Consider the following 14,690-nt stretch of genomic DNA (forward strand, 5'->3'; position numbering starts at 1 on the left):
GTTATTCTACACTTGGTGGCTCCGGCTGTTCCTTCCTTCTTGGCGGGGAAAAGTACCTTACAAGGATCTTTCAGATTTTTTTAAATGATAAAATCTTATAAGACACTGTGCTTTATTTCTACCTTTGGATTTAGAATAATAGGTACACTCATATATCAGAAGGTTTTGTTAGCAGATACTGACACATTTGTAAATATGTTGGTGCATATACATTTTAACCTATTCTTTATACTGTATTAATAAAAAAAACAGGTTTAATACACAAGAAGACAAGAAAACTAATGATGCCAGATACTAAATTTGTATCGTGCTGTCCTTTGAACACCCAGCAGGAAAAAAACTGCCGAATGCAGATACCACGTAGTGCAATATGTCTGTAATGTATACTCCTGATATTTCTGTTTAAAGTAAGAGAGATGTTTTCTAAACATAATTCTTTGATGTAAATAGAGATATTTAAACAATTTAAATATACTTATATGAACACAAACACATCTCATTTAATAAGGGCTACAGTCAAGGAAGATTTTAAATCAAAAAGCTATAAAATACAATAGAAGAAACAGATGCCATGAGCTTCCTAATTGTACTCCAGTATAGAGATGGTTCACACTTCTTTATTTTCATTATTCTTTTTTTTTGAACATGTGAGATACTCTGAAGCCTGAGGGACTTTTCCACAGTGCCACTCACGTGTCCTTAACCCATAGATGTTCTCATCTACCTTCTTTTACATGCAACTTTGACCCCTAACCCTTCCTCCCCAAGAGCTATTCTTGCCTCTTCTGTAAACTATCCTTGACCAACTTTTCTCTGAAATTGTCTAAACTTATTTTTATTTTCATCTGCTAAAACCCTATAAAGAATTCCATCCTCTTTTTTAAAATTCATTTTTGAGAGAGGGGAAGAAAGAGAGAGGTAGAGAAAGAGAGAGACATTGATTTGTTGTTCCACTCATTCGTGTACTTATTGGTTGATTCTTGTAATACCCTCACTAGGGATTGAAACTGCAGATGGCATATCAGAACAATGCTCTAACCAGAGAGCAACCCAGCCAGAATAAGAATTGCATCTTCTTTCTCAAGAATTTTTCTTTAGAGTTGTCACACGTCCAGTATCTTTAAAATTTATTTATGCTAAATTCTGGTTAGTTTTCTTACACAAAATGTACTCTGTGTGTGTGTGTGTGTGTGAACCTATAATAAAAGAGTTTGTCACAATGTTTTAAAGTGAATGAGTGTTAACCATAATTTTCCATTTAATTATCACAACAGAGGATTAATTTTCTTACCTATGTTACAGAAGAAAATCTAGGTTTAGGAGTGATATATACTCTAGGAGAGGAGCAGAATCTCCATGTTATTGGATAGATGGCAGTCCCAGTCCCTAAGAGGAGTAGGACAAGGTTTGAATAAAATGTGAATTCAGTTTGGACATTATGAGTCTGAAGTCACTCTTCTGAGATATCTAAGTTAAAGATGCAACAAATTGGATGTATGGTATGAGGGTCAATAATTAGATTTTAGAGATCAGAAGTCATAGAAAAGATAGAAATTGAAAATCTTGGCCTTGGAGTTACCCTATTATGTAGATAATGTCTTTTAAAAAAATAAATCATAGCCCCATCCAGTGGCATAGTGGATAGAGTGCCACCCCAGAGTACCAAGAGCTCAGGGTGACCAGCTCAAGCCCAAGGACACCAGTTGGATCCCTGAAGGTCACTGGTTTGAACTCTGGTCAGGGCACACATGAGAAGCAATCAATGGCACAACTAAGTGGAACAATGAGTTGATACTTCTCTCTCTTCTCCACCTTTCTCTTTCTCACTCTCTTTCAAAAAAAGAGAGAGAGAGAGAGAATCATAAACATAGTCCAACATAGTTCAAGGACTAAGGAATCTCAGGTCATATAATGCCCTACATATAGACATAAAAAAGTTGGTATTAGTGTTCTATTGAATCCTCTTACAATGAATGCAGTGAATGGGCCATATGAAAAAGCTTATTATTATTCCTAATGAGTGGGGCTACAGCATGCTTAATCATCATAATAACCTTCCTTTTCCTACAAATTATAAAGTTCCTGTTCTCCTCAATCAAGTCTTGATTCTTCACTTCAGGATTTGTGAAATGGTCACCATTGTACATTTTGTAAGCTGTGGAGCTATGGACTTAAAACTACTAAAATCATACATCAATATGTCAATTATTTTCATTTTCTGGTTCAATATCTTAGCCTACTTCAAGGATTTGGCTAAAGATTAAATTTGATAATCATCCTTTAAGAGACTAGGCTTTCATTCTGAAGAGGCTTAAATTTCTGCCAAATAATCTAATTAAATGATTAATTGATTTCATAATCCTACCAATTCCTAAAACAGGATTTAGATGGCTCATTTGAAATAGAAGGTCTCCTTAATATTAGAATCCTTCCAATGACACCTCTGCATGCTTACCATATCCTCTATTCAATCCCACAATCCCCACTTGCTTCCTATTGAGAGGTTAGGTCCCTTTGTTTTTGTTTTCTATTTTCCACCAAATATAACTTGTGGTAATTCTTCCAGACTTCTGGTAATTTTGGTTCCCTTACAGCAAGTGTTTTGAACTAAAAAGACTGCAAATATTTTCTATGAGTGACTAGCCACACTATTTGCAGAGTGGTGGTACCTCTACCAAAAATTAGGGGTCAGCATCTCTCTGAGATACCTAAGGCTGAAGGCTGTTATCTTGATATGGGACAATTATCTACACAGGAAATCTATCAAAGGCTGTTTTCTCTTCCACATTGCCACAAAATAAATTTCTGTAAGAACTTTTCCTTTAAACTATAACATTATTTCATTCACTTTTTTATTAATTTATCAATTTCAGAAAAACAATTATTTACAATATTTTAAACTTCTTTTCAGATTATAAAGTCAAAATAATTTCACAAAATTGTGTCTTTTTCTACAGAATCCTTTTTATGTCACTTTCATTTCATTTCATAAAGACTCAGGAAGGCTCTGCGCTAATTTTGTCAGTGGTTTCCATCCAGATCTCATCAGATGAGGGCAATCAAATGGTGATCAAGGTGTTTTGCTCACCCATATTACATCACAGTTTTTAGCTCTTGTTTAAAATGTGTATATACTTCCTCCAAAATTCTGCTTGCTTAACAGGTTTGTGTTTATTCTGTATGGCCAACCTAAGGAAGTAGAAAAACCAGAATTATATTTCAAACTTTCCCAACTGTCAGTTTTGTACTCAAACAAACTAGTCATTGCTGTCCCTCAGAAAGAAAACTGCATCTCACATAGAAAGAGCCTTCCACTTGGAAGATGCTGTATCTTAAAAGGTTGTTTTGAAATGTTGATGTACCATATAAGTAAAAAAAAAATTCTCCAGGCAGATTAAATGCATATATAAATCTATAATAGTCCACTGACTCCAGCTGGCAGAGTTATAGCTTTAAGATAAGTGGCAAAACACTTTCCAAAGAAGTTTGGAGACTCTTTTTTGTCTTTCTGCCAAGTCCTCCCCACTGAATCTCACGCACTGACTAATGCATATGCTTGTTTGTGCAAGATTCCAGGGAGTGGTTTTTATTGAGGCTGGTAGGTGAGAAGACTTTCAGCTGAGGTCTATTTGAAGTCTGCATTTGGACAAGTTTTAGCTTCTGCTATATTTCCAATGGCTGCTCTGTTGTATATACATCAACAATGGCAGAATGGGAGTGTTAAAGCTTTTAATTCACTTTTAGTAACCTCAAATAAGAAATATGTCTTATAATTTATGAAATAATACACATCTATTATTTTAAAATTTCTACTTAATTAGCAGGTTTTTATCTTTTCTAGTATTTATACTTCACCTGTTTTATTGATTTATTAATATTACAAAATATAAATACTTATTTGTTATCTACTTTGTAAATGAACATTTTGAACTCCAACATTTCTAAGTCTTCTTACTGGCCTCCCTACTTCTGTCAAGAAATTTCTTTTCTTCTACGTAATCCATGTTTACTGTAAGCAATTGTTATCATTCACTGTTGTTAAATATTTCATTATATAAACATGTCTGAGTTCTAGTGTTTCTTATTCTTTTTCACCTTTAGCAATTTTTGAGCTAACATAGATCAGTTCAAGCACATTCATGAGAAATAATATCAGAGTGACACATAAATCAAATGTCAATCCCTGTCATCTCTGGGATTTCACCATTCCAAGTGAGGTATAAATCTAGGACTCGTTGAATTCCTATCCCTGTAGCTTCTGATATTGTTAAGAGAGGGGAAAAAAACCATGCTGAGTTGTACTTTAGTTTATGTAAAAATTGGGGGATAAGATACATATATATGTATATCAGTAATTGCTTCTTAAACTAGGTTTAATAAAGAAAGACCTTTATTAACTATGAGTTAAACTAGGTTTAATAAAGAAAGACCTGGCCCTGGCCGGTTGGCTCAGCGGTAGAGCGTCAGCCTGGCGTGCGGGGGACCCGGGTTCGATTCCCGGCCAGGGCACATAGGAGAAGCGGTCATTTGCTTCTCCACTCCCCCTCCTTCCTCTCTGTCTCTCTCTTCCCCTCCCGCAGCCAAGGCTCCATTGGAGCAAAGATGGCCCGGGTGCTGGGGATGGCTCCTTGGCCTCTGCAGAGCGATGCCCCGGAGGGGCAGAGCATCGCCCCCTGGTGGACAGAGCTTCGCCCCTAGTGGGCGTGCCGGGTGGATCAGGGTCGGGCGCATGCGGGAGTCTGACTGTCTCTCCCCGTTTCCAGCTTCAGAAAAATACAAAAAAAAAAAAAAAGAAAGATCTTTATTAAATACCTATTAATACATTTGATTTAATTGTTGCCTTGTACATATATTATTTTTTCAATTAAAAGTTTCAATTAACTTAAAGCAAGTCATCACCTTGTAGAGTTAATTTTTTTTATGGTTTAAAGAAATTGAGGTAGTTTTTCATCCTGTGAATGAGTGTCTTTGGCCTAATCAGATTATCCCCTACTTTTCTACCCCAAAATGGGTGAAATAAATAGCAAAAGTAACACATGAGGGGAGAGAGTATTATACCCTAATTGTAGATACCACTCATTTCCACCCAGTAACTTTTTCTAAGTATCAAATAAACATTCAAGTAAGTTTGATGACTCTTAAATAAAATTGAAATCATAGAGTTTGTGATTCATAGAAAGGGTTTCAGAATGCATATTATCCTTTAAAACGATTGAGTTCATGTAGTTTAAACAGGATAAATACCTACTGCAAGGTCTAATTCACATCACAAGTAGCTATTTCTTCATCTGGGTGAGTTGGGCTCGAGTTATTGATAATTTATCAAAACTTAGTGCTTAGGACTTCCAAGGAAGCAGAATTTTGCAACCAAATTCACTTCTAAGCTTTAGTAGGTTTGCTTTACTGGAAAAAAAAGTTGTATATATTTTAATATTATTTTATATTTTTTCTTTGTTTTTTCTGTCTAACCTACTGTAATAAATACCTATCACAATAACCAATGAAATTTCAAAGTTAGACTATTTGTCTTAGTACTCTCGGAATTTCACTTACAAAAAAATATACCCTAATATTTTATTAAAATCTTTTCAGGATCAATAGAAACAGAGATGCCTCCTTTTGCCTATGCTTCCAGGATTGCAGTATAAAACCGCTGCCATTTGTACTGTGCACTAATGACAAGCTGGATGTTTGCATGAAAGCCAATATGTTCTTACTCTGCTTTCTAAGACAAGTAATAATCAGTCTGTCATCAATGTCATGATGCAAGCAGACTCCGACAAGGTTTGCAAATAATGTGAAAGGAACTGCTCATCCTTGAACACTGCAGGTCAAAACCAGACCTAAACAAAAACTAAAAGTCTGCTTCGTGTCAGCCATGCAGTCTAGGGACGTATACTATGTATAAGCACCACCACCAGCAGCAGCAGCAGAGGGAACAACCAAGTCTAAATCCCCATGCTCACACTTCCATTTTCTAAATATTTTATGGAGAAGACTTGTTCTCAGCTACCAATCCTGGAACTCACTATTCAAAACTGTGATTTAGCCACCCACCTAAAATGCCCAGCCTGAATGGAAGTACTAATGATTGGAAAAGCAAATAAGACCTCCATACTTGCGGTTATTTGGTCTCTTTAACTCATGGGCTGGAGTAGGCAGGATTTCTGATCAAATTCAGCACGCCCAACAGGAAGAGGGTTGTGTGCACATGGAATTGAATCACCAATTGCTTTCTCTTCCTCTCTTCCCTCCTCACTCCTCCTACCCTTTAGAGGAGGTGGGATGTATGTTATTTACTCACCACTGTTCCTGATTTATCTGAAGGCTTTCACAGTCATAAAAAAAGTTAGATTTATATAATTTTGAGAATCACTATATAAATTAGACTCATAAAACTTTGAGAACAAAATTCGTAGGAGAGAAAAAGGATTTTTAGAGGTGTCAACTGGTCACAGGTCAGCTCAGAGCTTCAAAATATGTTTGTACTTCATGTTTATACAAATAGCTAGATGACCACATGGCATACGGATTTAAGTGTTCATGATATATGCCTAAACATGAATGTAGATTTAAGATGGGAATTAATTGTTGTTCTTATTTTAGGATAAAGGACATATTTAATTCAGTTATTTTCTTGTTCTTTATAAGAAACCCTGAAAATCAGGTGCTACTGAGGGACAATCAAAGTTAAATGAAAATAGTAATAAAAAAAGAAAAAAGATCAAAGGTGTAATAAGTGAAAAGTAAACATTCCAATAAGAAGAGGCTCTTAAATATTTCAGATCCTTTCCCATGTTATTACAGTCATTTAAGATTTGGGTCATATATTTCTAAAGAGAATGACCCAATAAAGTGTCCCTTTAATAAATATATGCTCAGCACCATAATATTGGCTCAATAAGATGTTAGAGATTATGAGAGGTAAGCATGATGTATAAGAATTAAGCCTTACGTTTATAAGGAGTTTATAATCTGGTTAAGGAGAAGATTCTAATGCACATGAATGTATAGCCATAACTTTTTGAAGGTACTTAATATAAGCACTAAAACATGAGATAAGAAGCACTCTTAAACTACTTTGAAGATTTGCAACAGATATCCATAAGCAATTTCTTTAACTCATATTTAAATATCCCCCAATTTTCCCAGTCTTCTGAGCTTACTTGTTACCATCTAACTAACTATAAGCCAAGTCCTACCTTCATGAATACAGAACATCCAGACCCCATCTCTGCTGTTTATGAGGTCCCCATAACGTAGGCTGCACCTATATATTTAAACTGTCACTTGTCACCTTTCAATTTTGACCATAGAGCCGGGATTCTTCAGCTATTGCCTCTGTCCATTTACAATTGGATATCTTGGCTGATCCTGTTCTGTCTAGTCAATTTCATTTTTTTTTGTATGTTTCTGAAGTGAGAAGCCAGGAAGCAGACAGACAGACTCCCGCATGCGCCCGACCAGAATCCACTCGGCATGCCCACCGGGGGGCGATGCTACCCTTCTGGGACATTGCTCCACTGCTGCTGCTGCCATTCTAGTGCCGGAGGCGGAGGCCATGGTGTCCTCCTGTGTGCCCTGGCCGGAAATAGAACCTGGGACTTCCAAACTCCAGGCTGACACTCTACCAATGAGCCAAATGGCCAGGGCTATTCAATTTCACTTTAAGACATGGATAGATACCCACACTTTGGTTTTCTTAGGGCAGTGTACTTGAGATTTATTGGTTTGACGTATTGAACAGGTGCCTTAAGTATTGCATCAAGGAATTACAATGTAGAAAAAAATTGGTTATAAAGTAGCATATCTGCTGGAGTGTATGACCTATGCCTGCTCTTTCTGTCCAAGCCACAATGCAAGGCTCTTCTGTCTTCCCCTGCAAACAGATATTTTTCTCTACCAATGACTTACATCTCCAACCTCCTTTCTCTGATTTCCTCATTGCAAATTCCAAAATCAGTTAACATGGCAACACCTCAGATATGAGTCTCTGCTCAGAATAAAGCCAGACGCTGATGCAATTGACAAAGCCCTTTAAAACCTCTCATCTCAAACATTTCTTAGAAAGTAAGATTCATGTTTTATTAAGATTTGTAAATCTGATTCACTGGAGAGGAAAACAAAGACATTTCTGGGCTTCTAATAATCTAATATAATTAGCAAAACTAGGTAAATCCTTGAAATCACTTGTTCTTTTACACTGGAGTCATTAATATTCAAATAAGAAAAATACCTAGATGCTTTGTTGAATTCTGCTTAAAAAGACAGAAATGCTTATCTATTTTTTATATTAGTCATTCAAATGCACTAAAACTTTACCTTAAATTCAACAATTGCTATGTATTGGTAATTGCTGAAAGAATTACATAGCACAACTATGATAATTCCTGTGGAAATGAGTTTTAAATCATTGTCAATTTTATGATTGAAGCCTAATTTTTAATTGATAGCAAATGTTTTAAGTGATCACATTTCTGGAAAGTCTGCAGTCTTATGAAATGACAAAGTTCAGTTTAGCAAATTTTGTGTACATGGCCAATATGTGATACTGAGTTCTGTTAAAAAAAACCATATTTTTCTTTCTTATTTTCTAATTTTATCTGCATTATCCTTTCCATATAGTACTGAAAAATAAAAATAGTTAAACTGAATTTTCATTAGAGAATCCTCTCCCTTATGGAAAACTAAATTGTGATTGCAATTTAGATGTTTTCAAGAAGCCATAAAGAAGTCTTATTTCAAAATATTAATTTAAGTACTATGTTTAATTTCATCAAAATAACTAAGCAATCTTTCAAAAATATTCTAAAGGATAACCAATTGTTTCAAAAGATTCAGAAGTAATAGGGCATAGAATCACAGGCAGAGTTCTGGGCAGCACTACAGATCTCCAGATGAATTCACATTGCTCCACTCAGTCATTTTATAATAAATATTTACTAAATGCTTACTAGAGAAGGATTCTGGTGAGTCAATGATGGAAAAGAAAGCTAAGTATTGACCTTCAAGGAGCCTGTATAATAACAGAAGAGAGAAATGATAACCAAGGACACAAATAAATAATTATACATTGTACATATTGTATGGAGTATAAAGAAGGAGATAAACAGTGTTATGAAAAAATGAAAAGAAATTCAAATGTCCTTAAGTTCATTGAAAAAAAAGCCCAAATTCCAACAATAGAAAGTCAATTAAAACTATTGACAACATTTTTTTTACCTATAGTATTGACAATGATTGAAAAGATTTTTTAGCACATTCTATCAGCAAGACTGAAAGAAAGACTATTTTGATTGTGAGTGTAAATTAATTCATCCCATATGGAAAGTAATATGGCAATATCTGTCAGTATATAAAAACACATAGCTTTTGACCCTTATCGCATAAACAGGATTATGGCTTATAAATTTGTTCTCATTTGTACAATATGGTGCCATGTACCTAGTTATTCATTGCCATGTGTTCTTAGTAAGAATAGGAAAATATCTAAACATTCATTAACAAAATACCAGTTTAATAAATTATCCCACATACATATTAAATAAAATGTAATGTAGCCATAACACAGAGTGAGAATACCATCTTTAATTTGTTTGTTTTCAGATATGAGCCTATCTTTAAGTATGTTAAGTGTAAACAATTAAGACATACTAAGCTAAAAAGAATGCATGTATTTTCCTTGTATATGCCTAAAATATCACTAAAAGTGACCTGGAAAGAAGTGTTTTACAATGTACATATTCATATTTTCTTTTGTGCCTTTTAATTTTAAATTAAGTGAATATGTTGTTTTAAAATATTTAAATATGTTTGTGAAGATAAAAGTTTCATGTATTGAATAGTATCCTCTGCCATAGTAGCATGCATATTGCTGGCTCTATAAGCTACAGAGTCTGAGAGCAAAGTTCTTGAAAAATTCATTGATATATAAAATGCAATTTAAAAAATACAGATTAGAACTTACTAAATTTAGGTACTTTGCTCTTGGGATATAAAATTAAAATATAGCCTTGTCTTCAAAAGAATGTATTTTAATAGAGGAACTGGATATTTCTATAAAAAGTAAATTGTGATAAATGTAATTAGTAGGAGTATTAATAATTTTGAATTTTATTATACCTTTCAAAATTCTTCCAGTTACCATGAAGTATTGGGTGTAAATAATATCTAAATTTTTCAGTATATCATTTATAAAATACTTTATTTGATATAACCCCCTACCATATTGTAGCATGTATCCTTCTAATATTCTTAGTATATACATGATAAAGTTTATTCATTCGAAGAATATGGAGAAGAAATTCTAAAGGAACCTGTATTAAACACTTATTTAATACATTTACTGTTAATATTACACAGAAAATTTTTCCAGTCAAAAATCTGATATATCCCACAGAAATTACACAGAATAGACACCAAATAACATGGTTAGCAGATAGATTAACTATTTTTAAATAAATCATCAGTCTCATTTATTTTCTATTATCTGCCACTTTATTTAGACTAATAATTTTATTAAATGGTTTTGAAAGTACAATGATGTATGCAAACTACACATTTTTTTATTATTGTTGTTTGAACATGTGCAAGCATGAGATTAATAGAAGGCCTATGGTAGCTTCCAAAGCAAGAGAAAAAAATAGTAAAGACAGAAATGAGTATTCAAAACAGAACCACAAGGTTAGAAATCTAAATATCATTTAAAAATGATACAATAGCAATAACATATGGCCAAATAAATTATTTGTATTTCTCCTTCTCTTCAGGGGTGGATTCAGGATTTGTAGAGTCCACAGTATATGTAATCAGGAAGTGTCTTTTTAAGAATAAAAGCAATATATCTACAAATGCAAATTTAGATGTAGGGCCTTAAAAGGGGCCCTTGCAAGTGAGAGACCCTGACGCTTAAGCTGCTTTTTTTTTTTTTTTTCCAGGAATCGATTCTGTCTTCTTAGCAAATAGAATCTGCCTTCAACTTCACTCTGTGGTTTAATCTGAGTACTCATTTTGGGGAGGGGATGTACATCTCAATAAAGTCATAGGTAATTTTTAAAAAGTTTTCCATCTTGCTGTTCACATGTTCAGGTTTTTAGGTTTTCTTCATTTATGAGTATAAAATTAAATCTGCTGTATCAGATTCACAACAGATCAGAAATTTCCACTCACAGAACATAGCATCTTAAAATCCAATTTACATACTGTTCTCTTAGCCCACGTGCAGAAATTCAACAATGATTTTCTTCATTCCTTACAAGTGGCTTGCAGCAGCAGTCCTGATAATGAACTCTCCCACCATTGAGTATTTATTAGTGTGAGAGCACACAACTCTTTTCCCTTTAAGAGTCCCCCTCCATTCAGCCTTAATTGCACAGATATGCCGAATTTCCCTTGGTAGTAAGGAAAAGGCAGGCATCTCTAAATTTTCTCTTTCATTCTGGGTTGGAAGGGGGGACCACTTCGACGAATTCTAGTAACCATGTTACCTAACTCTCAAAACAGAAAATGATAAGGAAGAAATGGAGCAGAAGTTCTGAGAAACATCCCCTGGTTATTGTTGCTAGGGCAACTGCTACTTGGCATCCTCCAAATAGTCATCGTCTGTCACACTTGGGGTATAATACACAGGCATGCAACACATCTGAATGGATTGGAAATAAAAAATTGGGGAAAAGGATGAGAACTCATGTAAACAAATGACAGCATTATAAGTAGGCACATAAACAAACGTGTATGCTTAGTACTTAAAAAGAAAAGAGAGAATAGGTGTAGGAAGAATATAGTTTTGAAACACAAACAGCTAAGTATTAGTGTTTTTCTCATTGAACAGATTAGTTAGAGTCTACCCATTGTGCCTCCTTTTATAAGAATCCCTTTTCCTCCAAATACTAGCTTTCTGTAGTATGACTTCACACTAAATCTATACAAAAATTTAAATGCCATTTTACCCCACAATCCTTAAGAAAGCAAGGAATATGTATAAAAAACTTTTCCATTGTCTACCAGAATTTCTGATTTAGAAGCAGAACTAACTTTGTTATAAGAGAAGATAAAGTATTTATTACCCAAATATTCATTGACAGAAACAGCCATGAGCCCTGAAATACTCTTGGCTATATCTAAATTGTACATCTAATTTCTCTTATGTCTTAATTTCTTAGAGCCAAGATGTCTGCTTAGCAATCTTTCTAATCACTGTTCCTTCTTCTAAACATTATAGCAAAATTATTTTATACATTATGGGATGAAAGGTAGTACTGCTAAAATCATATAGCAGAAAAGAAACCTTAAAAATACTTGTCATCAGCATCACAGAAACCCCGAATAGTTTTGACCTTCTCTTAGCATTTGCTGGTGTCAGCATTATCAAATGTGAAGAAAACTCACATACAAAATGAGTCTAACAGCAAATGCATTTTTGGAAGCAAGTGGGAAGGAGAGAGAATTTTAACCAAATTGCACTGAATGATTTTTAAAAAGCATAATGAATTAAAAAAAGGAATAAAAATATTTTAAGCAATTCTTGGTAATAACTTTATCAATTTTTTATTTTCCCTTTAGAAAGAATTGTTAAAGTCTTCTTACTGAAAGCCAAATATATACTCTCCTGTAACCCAAACAATGAAACTAGATACTAAAGCGAATAAAGAAAAATGATTATTTTTAATTAGTAAGCTTACTATTGCATGTTGGTTCAACCAAATCAGACAAGCTTCATTATTATTTTATATTTTTATTTCTAATAGAATCACTCAAATTTTGTGAGCCAATACATTTACTGCTTGTAACTTCATGGAAAGGATAATTACGTAATAGTAACTATAATAAAAAAATAGTTTACTTTTTCAGTTTGTATTTTTTAATTTCTTTTATAAAATGATAGTTTACTTTTGCCAAGCATTTATTATCTACCAGATACTATGATATAAACTTTATAGTGATAAACTCATTTAATGTTCATAATATAATTATGAGGATGACACAGAATTAAAATATTTTTATTAGATAGATTAAGGAATTAAAGTACATAGAAGCTGGGAAATATGCTCAATGTGCATAACAAGGAAATGGCAGTACCAGAGAGAAACTCTGGTTTGTATATTAGCTTCATGTACTATAGAGATTTGGTTGAACACTCACTCTCCATATGGTTCTGTGATCTCTTTTCATCTGGAGTATTCCTGTGAGTATGGGCTACAGTTTCCCTAACATCATCCTCTTTATGGCAGATGTTTCTTGCCGCGGACCAGCGCGGCTCCAAATAACGGTGCGGAATTGAGGAAACACACTTGTCAGAACAAAACCGATGGGACCGGGAGGTCTCTTCAAACTGCCTGGCAGTATCTGAGTGCCTCACAGCCCCAGTTCACTTTATTATATAGACCTATGCAAATCAAGGACCCTGATACAAAGTTGCACATCAAAGGCTAAGACGGGAACTCTCCCAAGGCAAAAACAGTATACATTAGTGAAATTTACAAACATCTGAAACAAACAAAGAGTCAGAGAAAGGGCATGTATATTGCTTCCTGCAACCCAAGGAAACAAGTGGGGTGGGTGCAAATACTCAGCATCAAAGCCAAATATGGAGATGGAGGGGGGAGAACTTAGCCTTTTGCTAAGCCTCGAATCTACAATGGCTTTTTGCCATTAACAGTCCACAACAGTTTCTGATTATTCTTCTTTCTGGATCTCTGATTTCAACCTCAGATCTCTTTTTATTCTTACATTCGCATTGAACCCCAATAGGTTGAAACAAGTATCCTTTCCCCTCCCCTGTGAGTTCCCAATGATGTTATCTCGCTTAGGTCAATATCTAATCTTTAGTAATATCTCCTACCAATTCTCACCTTCTTTGTTTTAAATGCCTTGGATATTGGACCATTTCAATTTACATTTTCTACACTTTATACTTAGGGAGTTTGTTTCTTCAAGAACACTTCCTTCCTCCCCAACACACACCCACACACCTAAGCAAATACTCTACCTCTTGATAATTCTTATACTTATTTCTTCACCATGCATAATAGAATTGCCTACATAGCATGACCTATACCCTGGTGTTAAGAATAAAACTCCCATGGGAATATACTCAGAGGAAGCAAGGACTAAGTCTTGATAATTTCTATATCTGCATCCCAAATAAATACCTAGAGCTTTTCGTTATGCATAGAAGATTTCAGTAAGTGATTTTAAATTAAATGGGATCATATGTCAAGGAGCTAGCTTTTAAACTTACATTAATGAGTATACTAATCAGGATAAGCTAGACTGTACACTCTCAAACACACCCAATCTCAGCAGCTTTTCATAACAAAAGTTTGTTTTTCATTCACCTAGTCTGTACCTTGCAGGTTAAAATGTTCATGATAGCCATTCATGTTAAAGGCTGATAGAACCTCCATCTCAACACATGATCCCATATGGGTGACACAGGAAAAAGGGGAACATGGCAAAATATATAATTTCTTTAAATTTTTGCACAGTAATTACATACATCATCCCCATTCACATATTATTAGGCAAAAGAAAACAATATGGCCACCTTAACTTCCAAAGGTGTAGGGAAGTACAGTTTTCCTGCTGACCAGGAAGAAAGGATGAACTAGGAATTTGTGAACAGTCCAAATGACTATGGCGAGGAACATGCTCTTTATGACTTATTCTAGAGTAGGCCTTTACATTAGAGC

At 34.5% G+C, this 14,690-nt stretch overlaps 1 non-coding gene across 1 annotated transcript; it reads right to left on the bottom strand.

Moving 5' to 3' along the window:
* Positions 1–229: 229 nt before the first annotated feature.
* Positions 230–368, bottom strand: LOC136327484 (small nucleolar RNA SNORA8). The gene has a single exon (XR_010729688.1). It is a non-coding gene; the product is annotated as a small nucleolar RNA SNORA8 (small nucleolar RNA).
* Positions 369–14,690: the final 14,322 nt, after the last annotated feature.

The sequence above is a fragment of the Saccopteryx bilineata genome, chromosome 2, assembly GCF_036850765.1.
Source record: "Saccopteryx bilineata isolate mSacBil1 chromosome 2, mSacBil1_pri_phased_curated, whole genome shotgun sequence".
Lineage (NCBI taxonomy): Eukaryota > Metazoa > Chordata > Mammalia > Chiroptera > Emballonuridae > Saccopteryx > Saccopteryx bilineata.